Source organism: Eucyclogobius newberryi, unplaced genomic scaffold, assembly GCF_026437365.1.
Source record: "Eucyclogobius newberryi isolate DKJ021-1_F unplaced genomic scaffold, fEucNew1.0.hap1 SCAF_21, whole genome shotgun sequence".
Taxonomy (NCBI): Eukaryota; Metazoa; Chordata; class Actinopteri; order Gobiiformes; family Gobiidae; genus Eucyclogobius; species Eucyclogobius newberryi.
The window spans coordinates 14,302,953-14,315,711 of NW_027315846.1; the positions used below are offsets into that span (position 1 = coordinate 14,302,953).

Below are 12,759 nucleotides of genomic sequence, written 5' to 3' on the forward strand. Positions count from 1 at the left end.
TTTAGGCATTCAACATTAAACTTTTCACTTTGTACACAGTCTGGCATCATTTGGCGGACATTTTGTTAGTGTTACTTTTCAAAAGCAGTGCTATAATAGCCTTCCACACTTGAACGACCTTGAGCATTCGGAGTCCGGGCAAGTCGCAAACAACATAATCATATTCACAGTCATTAATGAATACAAGGGCTATGAAAAACAAGATATTTGGTACTTGAGAGTGAAAACCGCTTCTAGGGACAAGAGGACGGAGAGAGTCTGTTTAGTCATTCCGATGAGCCCTGAACTGCCTGCTGTGCTCAATTTCAATAATTTTCCATAAAGTAATCTCACCCCCCTTCTTGCCTATGCTCTTATACTGCAGGCTTTAAGGACATTTTCATTGGCTTTTTGCTTGAGACGCATCATAATTTTCTATATCTAATAAAAAGGCTTTCCTGTTATGTTAAATCATGCAAGGGAAATGTGTTTAATAACCTTACGTATGTGGGTGTGCTTGTGGAAGGCCATTGAATGTAATATATTATATACTATACAACAGTCGCATCCAGTTTGATGTCTTCTTCCTTTGTGAATACACTGGTGGCCTTATAACTTTCAATGTCTTCTGTTGCTTTGTTCAGGCCTGTTCTCCTCCACGCTGACCGGGCTTGAATAACCGGCCTTGAGCTGTTTCCAAGGGACCATATGGCACAGTACCACAAGATATAGGTAAGAAGAGTCTTTTGAGGGGAAGATTCTATTCTATTCTAAGAATGTGGTGTACCCTCCATCAGAAAATGCTACGCAGTGAACCTTTTGTGTTTTGTGTGAATTTTAATTTTATATCGAGTGAAGCAGGACATTATTATTATAGGACTTTATTTACGTTAACTGCTGAGGAGTTTCTTATAGGAAATGATAATTGCAGTATTACCACATCCTATTCCCCATTCACAGTCGATCAATGCACTTGTTTGTTTGAATATAATGACAGCATTTAACCATCATTGATTTTTGTCTCTAGTTCCTGCCATATGCAATAATAAACACTATGAGGACATGAGCTTGGACAATATGGTGATACAAATTGAAATTCATCATGTGACGATATGCTATTTTGGGAAAATTGGGTAAAATCGTGATTCACAACTTTCCTCGTGAACGCGGCGATATGCTCAAAAAAACGTTCTTCCTGTTGGTCAGTCGCAGCAGAGCGGATTTCAAACAAGTGTGATCTTTCAGAAGCAGATAACTTAATGTACCGCCTAAAGGCAATACGATACTAAGTGCATTATGGGTCTTGATCAAATCATAATTGTGATTTAAATTTCATCAAGTACAACACATTTTGATACCGAACTGGTGATAATCTACTGTGTCAAACTATTGTGAGAAGAAACATCTCAATTCTACTTGTATTCACAACGGTTTCATGTCTAAGCAGTGAAATCCTTTTTTATGTCACACTGTCTAATAGACCCCTGTTCCTCTGCTATGAATCAAACTTTCTGAATGAAAATTCAAGTTATTATAATACACTGCTGGACTCAAAATGACTTAATGTTCTTCAAGTTTCATTGGCATAATTTCTGTATGGATTCAGACACAGTTTGTCACTTGCGACACATAGACGCTAGTACGTTATGAGTGGGTGGCAGCTCGTCAGAATGATGCTGTCTTCACTGACGAAAGTTTAATATCTGGAGCGTCACAGTGAAGGCCGAACTGCTGCCTCAGAACTGCCGTGTGCGTGTCTGTCGCCGTCACACCGCTCACAGTATAACGCCGCATCAAAGAGTAGAGCTTCAAGAGCTGTAAATTCACTCAAAACCACGAGGTGTGAAGGTAAAGACAGAATGAGTCAGTGTGTGTAAGAAAATAGCAAGTACAAAAGTTGTTAAGATGTAGAATTACGACTTTAAACATGGCAAAATGGCTGTGAAAACATTTTGACACAAATAGGGATGTCGCCATATAAAATGTTAAGTGTTTAGCACATTTATTGTAAGGGAAACATCACAATGTAAAGATTATTCAAATTGTCTAACATTGTCTAACATGTTACTATTCCTCGATTTTGTGAAGCTGGTCACAAAATCGAGGAATAGTAACATGTTAGACAACTTCCTGCATGACAAAAAAGTTTATGTGACAAAAAAAGCCAGATAAAATAGTGCTTTACATGTACATGCATTTTTGGACAATAGAAAAGTTGCCATAGTGTTTAACAATCTAAAAGAAAATGTTATATAATTTGAATAAGAAAAAGTAATCAAAATTTTGCAGAGAACAGATAATTGATATCCAGCAATAGATTGATTTAAAAAGACGTATTCTCGCTTCTACAATTGTTACGATTATTATTTTATGGTTGATATGGTTACTAAAAAAACTACTGAATGAAATGCTATTGGTAGCTTTGAAATCCAACACTCGGATTTGATCACCTTGACGACACTTTCTTAGAGGTTAGGTCACAATGGCTCAGTACACACAGTCAGAAATACTTAAAGACTTTATAAACGAGGTGAAAATACTGAACGGATCAGATAAATGTCAGTGAAGCAGTCCAATGATAGTTAACTGATAGCATTTCTGTTTCTTATACTTATCATACTTATCTATTTACTGTCAATATCACAGTTAGTTTCCGTTGTCTATTTTTACCATGCAATATAAACCATGCAAACTTGAGTTATTGGATACAGTTTGCTGTATTTTTAAAGAGTGAAGGCTTGATAAATCATCCTTGACCTGCGCTCAGGAAATCTACTAAACTGCACAGAAACTCCCTCTCCTCTCAGGAATGTCCCGGGAATCCATCATACATTGTTTCAATTAGTTCAGCCCTTCATCCTGTGACTGTGCATGCCTGATATCTTAATGAGGAACACTTTTACTTAGTGGAGATGTTAACGCGACAATTACTGCTTTGTGACACTTCAGAATTTTAGAAATGTTTAGATATCGGACGCTAGTTTAACCCGAGAAGCATTTTTGATATGGATAGTTGAGCCTAAAGCATTTTTTCAAAACAGAATTCACAATTTTTTGACAATCGATTAGCTGTTTATATTGCCTTTGTACAGTGGCTTTGTACAGTGCTTTTCTCTTTGCAATACAGTTTTCATTATATTTACGCATTTCTGATTTGCTGTACAGTCTCAGCGGAGGGCAACAGATGTAAACATCCAGCAAAACAAAGCAGGCGGCCAGGGCACAACGCACAGACAGTTTTATTTATGCTTTAGATCAGACATTTTCTGAACGTTCTTGCATAGTCATTAATATACAGTAAAACAGGTCCGATGTCCATGGTGGAAAACAGAAACTTTAACATTTGCCTGGAAGCTATATTTTAATTTGAAAACAAAAACATACATTATTAGTGTGTTTTGAAAACTCAAGCAACATATTGAGAGCCTTCAGAGGATATGGTTTGATAAGGTTAGAACAATTCGTCCTTTACTTACACAATTTCATTACTTCTTACAATTAGTTTGAAATGTAGTTGACTAATTATTTCATTTAGATTATATAAGGATTGTATGGGACAACATCGGAAACAAGAAGTGAGCTAACTTACACTGTTTCCTAATATTTTTTGTATAAATAGTTATTTTTGTCTGTTTTGTATAGTCTATTTGCTGAAAGGTTTGAGAACTTACCAGTTTTGTCGACACTGCGTTTAGTCGGCTAATCGATCAGCAAAACATGTCTTTAGTGGACCAAGAATTATTGTAATTGACTACAGCCCAAAGGGAAATACAACTGTAACCCTTAAATCTTGATCTTACCAGTCTGTGAAGGCTGTGGATGTGGCGGGTTACAATTAAGATTTAGGATGTTATATGTTTTCTGCTGTTTCCCTTGCTAAAAGACACCAACACGGCAGGACAGTGTTTAGCAGCGTCGTTCTTTATTTTCAGTGTTTCCACTCTCTTCCTGTGTCGATCAAAAGCGCTGTACAGAAAGAACTCAAACAGGAACCCCCCTAAATATACATATACGGCAGGATAAATGAATAAACGTACCCAAAATAATATAAGTACAACATAAAATAAACAAATTCTCAAATTCATATTAAAATACAAATTCCCCAAATGCATGTAAATTAAATAGAAATTAATGCTAAATAGAATCATACATTACACAATTACTTTTCAAATTCAACATGCTTTTTTAATTGGACTTTGATACTTTTACCGTATTTTCCGGACTATAAGTCATAGTTTCATAGTTTTGGCCTGGGTGCGACTTATACTTATATTAATACTTATATACTTATACTCCGGAGCGACTTTTATGTAATATTATTTGTTATTTTCACACTTGCAACCGCATTTCATACTCCAGTGCAACTTATATATGTTTTTTTCTTCTCTATTATGCATTTTTTGGCTGGTGCGATTTATAGTCGGGAAATTACGGTACTTGAGTAGAATATATAAATACAGATCTTTTTTTTATTTCTTCCAATTCTCTATGGTGTCGACAAAAGCATCCGGATGGCAGTTTATCCTATTGAAGCAGATAATTAACCTCATAAAAACACCACTTTATAGATAATACAAGTGTGTGACGTTAAGAAATGTTTTTTTCTGAAGTGTCTAACTGCCTCAGAACAGAGCCGCCAGAAACACGTCTTATGAAAGAAAGGAGGTTCTGCTGGTGGGGGCTGATCAGGAAACGATGTAAGGGAATCTAATTTATTTTTCATACACTGCCTGGATGGAATGTCATATATCATGCAGCGCAGCAATTGGCATCCAGGCAGAGGCTTGAGGAAGATAAAAGAAAAGTGATGAAAGATGGAGGAGGGATTCAGCTGGAGTCTCTACAGGAGTCACCCCCACAAAGAACAATACACACTCAGCTCACTCACCCCACTGTCACTATGGAGGGGCCCTGTAAACAACCAAAACTTTAAACGGAAAGAAGGATGTCAAAAGGATTTTCTGCGATTTTAAAATGAAGGAGAACTACAAATTAAGAAAATGAAATATAAAACTGATGAAAGAGTCTGAAGCCAAATCCAAGTGCAAACAGTGATTGAAAATAGAATGGACCAAACATTAAGCAATCAATACTTTACTTTGGACTCCAGGTGGTCCATATAAAACATGTAAAAAAAATCAAAGAACATAGAGAAGACAGACAACACCTTCTAATCACATTATTTCGTCCATGTAAGCGAGTCCTCCAGAGTTCAGAACCTCAGATTGCTCTGCCCAGGAAAAATAAGAGCATATATAATTACGTAGCAATATGGACAAAAGCAGGGCTAAACCACAACATATCTTTGTTCTCTCCCTTCTAGTGTTGTCACAATAATAATAATTCAAACTTGGTTTCAATACTCGGATATATATGATTCTCAAGTCTGATTTTGCTACTGCACAAAATTAAATATGACTCCCATCCGAGAGTCATTCTCAATCTGCATATCAAATCTAGGGACTGAGTAATCCTGCCCTCCGGGCGGGACCTCCTGACAAAGGGAGTAATTGGTTTGACTTGAAAATGCCCTGTTTGTTCACTAAAAGCCCTTTAATGGGCTATCCACATCCTATTGTAAACTGACTTCCACTCCCTCCTCACCGAGTACTTGATTAGCATCAGAATGCTCTGGGTGTCTACCACACCAGGGTTTCAAGACACTTTTATATACGACCGGAAGGTTGAATCTTAAACCTCCATGTCTGTTTAAGGACGGATTCTCTTTTTTAACAAAGATTGCCTCTTTCAAACCACCTTTTCTGATGCTGATATTGTGCTGATGAAGCCTCTTGTGAAGTGGCTGTTTAGTCTCTCCTATGTACTGCTCTTTACACTCTAAGGACAAGATGCCGACACAAAGACAGAGCAATGTAGTTTATTCTATCCAATGCATTGAAGAAAATTGTAACGAGCGGTACATAGGTGAGAACAGCCACTTCACAAGAGGCCCATTACAGGGCAGTTAGTAAACAAAGAGGGTACCAAATACTCCCTTTATAGAGAGGTCCCGCATGGAGGGCAGGGCTTACTCAGCGTTGGTTCCCAGACTTGATTCACAGATTGAGAATGACTCTCGGATGGGAGTCATAACGTTTTGTTGATCTAAAAACAGAGTCCAGTTCTGACAAACTGTCAGAACTGGAAATGAATACACAGCACTGCCTGTCTGGCACGTGTCTATCCACTCAGCCACAAAGATAGACTAGGCTTTAGTGAAATTAATATTTTGACTTTTCATAGACACATTTAATATCAAACGTAGTCCAGAAAGCATAATTAGTGAGCTAGGAGATATAATGCACAAATACTTTGTATACTTTTACATACAAAGAAATGTGTCCATGAGACTATAAGAACTAGTGATGAGTTTTAACACATTTTATAACGTTGAATCAAAGTATATTTCTATGTTTTAATGTGCTGTAAAACAGCTTTATCCACCAACATGTTTGTATCTACTACTACCCTGTAATTTACAGGGTAGTAGTAGATGGCCCCCTATAGGCAACTGCCTGCATTGCCTATGCCCCGGGCCGGTTGAGTTTTATGATCAAAATCATTCTAAAACATTTTTTTGTAGTATTGAACTTGCACTTGTTCAATTTACAAACTAGTTTTGATACTAGTTTTAGTATCGATTAGTATCTGATTTTGGATACTATTAACAACCCTACTCCCTCCACTTCTGAGTAAAGTACTTCAAAAGTATGTAAGCCTATCATAATTGGTTCAAAGCTTGTTAATTGGTTTGTTTGGCGAACAGTGATGGTTTGTCCCACTGCATTTAAACAGAGCATGTGTGACTGGCTGTCTGTCTTCATTATTTGTTATTCTCATGCTAATTTCCTCTGTACAAATGGCCTAAAACACTAGCTCATACAACGTCTAGCATGTAACCACATCATGTACAGGCACTTAAAGGCTGTATACATTCTTTGCCTTTTTGGATGACTAATGCCCTTGACACAACATCACTTTTGGAGTTAAGAGTGATTTAGCTAAAATTCTAATAAGCCTCAGCTTTTGGACAAATCATTACTGCAGTGTTTGACTGATGGCACTGCTTTAATGAACCAACACAAAATCCATAAAGACTACTACTCGGCCCTGATATGTTCTATTCTTCAATCACTCATTAAAACAAAGACTGAAACCCTTAAATAACATTATTACTCAACCAATTACTGATGGCCTTCGGTATTGTGTACTTATCCCAGCAGTTTAGAGCTCCTGGTTAATGGAATTTTCAAGTATTTTGTCCTTAAATTATAATTTGTTTTTTGTGGAAACATCAATATTTGATCCACCCACATTTTTGTATTACCGGTACACTATCAAGTAAGCAAGTTAGTAACTTGTGGGCAGGAATTGAAAGTGTCTTTAGTGCTCATTACGCATAAGAGGTACAACAACAATATGACAGAATTCCAATTAATGTTGTATGTGATTTTTTTTACAGTGGATTTTATTTATTTTTTCTACATCTCATATGTTTTTGTTCTTTCAATCAGACAAATGGGGAATATATGTACTTTTAAATTGACATGTCCTATCCCCTCTTTCAGAACCATCTGTGCCTCTTTCCAGAGACCATCGTCCAATGGGGTGCATGGTCAGTTTGGTGGACCAGCCTTTGGTACTACATACAAAACTAAAAGTAGTGTCCTGTAATGGCAGACAAAATTAATCTTCCAAATCTAATAAAAGTTGTTTCTGAGAATTCACTTTGTACTACCGGTATATTATTACGGTCTTTCTACTACAACTGTAAACCTTCTACAGACTCACGTGTCATGTGAGAGTAGAACTGCCTTACGTGTGTGGACAAACTGAGTTACCTTCCTTTTCTGGCTTGTACTCTCTAAATAATTATATTACCTCCCATTACGTCCTGGACAAACGACACCATTTCATCGTGTTGACTTTTCCATTTAGTATCGTGAGTGCTGCTGTTGAATCCGTATGTGGTGATTAAAATGGAAGCCGTCTTGCCAAAAGAGACATTTTCTGCCTGGCTTGTGTTCCCTCATCTGTACAAATGCACCAATTTAGATATTATTTGCTGTGGCACTTGTTGTTTTTCATATTAGCCATTAGTGCTCTAGCACTTTTTCGAATTGTTCCAAGCTCTCACCGCAATAGAGACATTTCAATATCACCAATATCACCAGTGCACTAGACAGGCGTTTGATGCCCCCTATTGTGTGTCATTGTTTTCCTCCACCTCACTTCTTCCAAGTTAGAGTATCTGCCAGTATCTCTCAGATATCTCTCAGTATCTCTCCTTAACAAAATATACATCTGCTATAGAACACAACCTCATACATATGTATGTCTTCCTGCAGCCATTGTTGGTTTCTCTGTCAATTAGACTTGGATTCTTGTTGGCACCCAAACATTTGCTGCACCTTATTCTAACCTTCTCTTCTACAACTCTAACAATGTTGAGTCCACAATAACCCAATTATGGACTGTGTATCTGGCACAGAATTATTTGATCTCGAATACTATTGCTACTATTGTTGCTACAGTTGTGTGCATATATAAATACCTTACGCAATAAGCTCAATTCAAGTCGATACAAGAGAGTGTGATATGATAATTACAAGTCACGTTTGTTAGGAATATAGTTGAAGTTTGATATATAACTGTATTTTGTGAAATGAAAATAAAAATAAATGTTTACTTCCAGGCCCTATTTGGACAGGATTCGTTTTACCTCGGGACGTCTGTAAAATTGCCATTACCCCACGACATCCATAGGCACGGGAAGGGTGGTGCTATAGGAGCTGGCACCCCTCTGCACAAGGGAAATTACAGTCACTCACACACTGCAAACTGCCTGTCCAGAAAATTTGTCATATACTCTTATATTTCGTAGGATCGTCTTGAAGATTTATTTTATTCAGTGTTGCATTATTTTTTACCACTTGATCTTGTGTTGATGATGAGGGAGTGGTCGCTGCACAAAGCCTTCTCCAGCTCATCCCACAGATTCTGCAGTAGATTCTGCTTCTACTTTTTTCTCTGCTTGATGCTTTTTTATAAGTTTTTTATAAGTTATCTGTTTTTCATTATTACTTCTGTACCTACTTTGTGTTGCAACACTGGCATTTCCCCATTGTGGGTCAAATAAAGGCTTATCTTATCTTATCTTAACTTATGCTAATGAGCTGACCCTTCTCAAACACACTGACATCTTTTCTTCTTCTTTTATACTTACATATACATATCACACTAAAAACTAAATCAATTTCACAAAGCCGAACAGAAATCACATTAAACACACAGAAGAAGACACTGCAAGATATGTCTTCATCTAATTATCCTTTGCAGCACGTAAACCATTACAAAGTACATGAAACAGACATTGTGATCACCCTCCAAAGAGCTTTTGCGTGCAATTGTCTAAATTATTCATCAGTAATTACACTCTCTTCTGTCTATTGACCTTATTAAATAACAGTGTATAGGTTGAAGACACTGAGAGCCGAAGCGTCAGTGCAATGCAGTCATGCCCGCACGTTTATAAATCATTACGAGTGTGGAGGTGCTTTGAACATGGAGGCTCCGTTTAGCCAATATGCCCACGCTCGCTTTGACGACATTTTTATGATTTAAGCTGACATTCAGTATATGAGCAAGACACCATGATGCATTATGCTCGTCTGAATAATAAATCTCTCTCTCTCTCTCTCTCTCTCTCTCTCTCTCTCTCTCTCTCTCTCTCTCTCTCTCTCTCTCTCTCTCTCTCTCTATGTGCCCACTGGGAATTAGAGAGAGTCAAATGAGGGGACTGTCTTCAACATAGATAGTTCAATCAGGATCATTGTGTGGGAAAAGGGAAAAGAAACAAAATAACCCTGAAGCAAAGATTAAAGTTATATGTGTACAACTAGTACAAATTTGAAACTGTCATTTAGGGCTATAGTTATTTTTATAGTTATTTTTACTTGATCAATAAATCAATAGTTTCAGGTGACCAACTTTCTTATTATCAACTAATTATTTGATTGGAATATTAAGGATTTATATGGGCCACAGCAGAAACAATAAAGCATGAGTAAGTTTAGCCGGAGTTTAAGTGGAATGTGGGTTTCTACCTTGTTTTCAAATGGAGACACTGTTTAATAGATTTCCTTTGCATACAAATTTGTTTTGTGTGAACATGTTTTTGATCTTTTGAAAGCTTTTTGGCCATCAATGCATGTCTTTAGGTAGTTAAAAAATGGCTACTGCTACTACTACTGTTATTTATTTTACTAATAACTATGGAACAAAGTTGTATAAATTGAAGCGGACAGATTATGAGACGTTCTCTGTGACACTTGTAACAGTATCGATCCAACACTAGTTACATATTTAGGATACTTTAATAGTGAACCTGTTGTAACTTGGAGAAAAAAGGTTAAAAATGTGTTTCACTTATTGTAGTTTACTCATACTTCTTTCTCATGACACGAGAGCTTAAGAAGTCCCAGAATGTGCACCTCAGTGGAGTTTGTCAGCCAAACGTGCTTATGTAAAGCTCTGTAAAGTAGGCCACCTCTGACGCTTTAGTGAGCTGCACAATGCACAATTTCTCTGGAATGGGAGCATTGATCTGCACTAAATCTGCGCAACTTTTTATATCCTCGCCCAGTTTGGTGTGACAAAACCACTGATGCTGAACTAATGCTGTTTAAAAAGCTGCACCGGCTGCCATGTGCTTTTGTCGGCTGTTATTTACTGCGCTGTGAGAAGGGGCCGTGAAGGGAAGCCTCTATCTTGTGGACAAAAATGCCAGTGTTAGGTTTAAAAAGTCAAACTCACGACACGATGGGCTAACTTATGGGTTCGATCCTTGGGCTGCACAATGTGGTGTTAAGTCTTTTGCATTTAAGTATTTTCTTCTTAGGAATGTAGTTATACAACACTATTTGGTTATAGTTCAGTGTGTACCTTTTCCAAAAATGTATTTAAAAGTACATACATTGACTAACAGTTTTATTATTATTTTGGTGGGGATTTATTCTCACAAAAGCAGGAAAATTCAAGCATAGAGTGGTGTTATCTTGAGATGTGGGCATAAATTGTTGAGTTTGATCTGCCCTTTTACAGGTAAATACTGTTTGCTAAAGGTTTTCTTTATAAAAATGTATAATGATCCCTGTACGTAACCTCAAGGTCCAGTCAGAGCACTATGAGTCGAGATAGATATACTTAATTGGTTTGAGAGCTTTCGTCAGTGCCCTGCCCTTACAGCATGTCAAGTTGAATTTCTTCTTTTTGTCCCTTTTTTGTGTTATTAACACATTCTTCTTGGGAATGTGCTCCTTTCTTGCCACCCCAAATGAAGCTACTGAACATCACAAACAAAAACCTCTAACCTTCTAGACGAACCCTTGTACCTCAATTCTTTTTTGTAACTTCCTTCAAGTGAGGCTTCTTCACTTTCAACACTACATCAAGGTGAAATCGTAAAGTCTTTGTAGACAAGCACAAAAATGGGAACTTTGAGTGGAATGGGCTTGATTTCATGCAGTTACATCATATCAGTGCAACTTTCACTCATAAATATATTGTTAAGGAGATTCATTACCTCAAAGTCCCTGTCTAAGAGCAAGTGTTGAAAAAGTGGACCATAGTAAAGGGAATATGGAGAAGTGTGGTCTCAAAATGTGTGTAGTTTTTATCAAAAGAAATATGCATTAGGTTGAGGATTGTATATTGCTTGTCTGTGTTTTTATTTCTGTATTGAATGAAGAAAAAATACTACACAAATAATGAACAGCTAGTAAACATCCACTACAGTACTCCAGAACATTTAAAACATATGACCCAAGCCAAAAGCAAAGTACATTATACACATTGCTTCCTGAGACCTCTTTAGAACTATGATGATTTCCCTGCACAATGTTGCCTTGACAATGTACACACAGGGGATGTTTAACACTCTTCTGTAATTGATGTTGGTGTCAAAAAAGACAGGAAATCAACCCCATTTTGAAGTGAAAATTGCCAGTGTTTTTGAGAAGAGAGCACTTATGGACTTGTTGTGGGACATAGTAAAAGTACGGTAAATTGAATTCTGGATCATTCAATATTCTTGTCTTCGTTTTGGTCTTAGCTTGTGTAGTTTAGATCACAGGACCAGGATTGCTTAGCAGGCAGGGGAGAGTGTCTTGTTTAGCTCAGCAGCAGAAGTTTGGCCAATGAAAATATTAAAACAACTTTGGGATGACTTGGTTTCCCCAAAAAATACAACGAATCTCAACGCAAATAGTCAACGTATCAAACTTACCCCTAAAGAAAAAACAACTTTACTGATAAAGAGATGTTTGCTTGCTTATAAAAAGTTGTGTTTTGTTTTTCAATTCATTGTAGCAGCTTCTTGTTTTCTCTTTCAATTCAAATTCAATTCAATTTATTTTTGTAACGCCAAAATCACAACAGCAGTTGCTTTGGGGGGCGACAGTGAAAAACAGATTAAACAATGTTCATAGGGATTTGGCAATGTCCTATCATCCCGTGTCCTTAGACAAATGTCCCAAGCTCCCCTGTCCTTAGACCCTCCTTCTCGGCCAGGAAAAACTACCAAACCTCTTAGTGGAAAAGTAGAAACCTGGAGGAGTTCCACAGTGAAGGAGAGATCTGACTCCTTCAGACGGACGTGAGATAGACAGTGGAGCTGGACCCACTTTAATTGTTTGTTTCGTGGGTTTTTTCTATTATATATATATTATTTTTCACAGGACTATTAAGTATGCTGTATAATCGTGTAATCTTTGGACTGAT

At 37.2% G+C, this 12,759-nt stretch overlaps 1 protein-coding gene across 1 annotated transcript in view; it reads left to right on the forward strand.

Moving 5' to 3' along the window:
* LOC140370560 (leucine-rich repeat and fibronectin type-III domain-containing protein 2) overlaps positions 1-12,759 on the forward strand; it is a 150,953-nt gene that overhangs the window by 116,057 nt on the left and 22,137 nt on the right. The window contains exon 4 of the mRNA XM_072457736.1: positions 624-711. The gene's annotated coding sequence lies outside the window, so the exon portion shown is untranslated. The remainder of the gene's footprint in view (positions 1-623; positions 712-12,759) is intronic.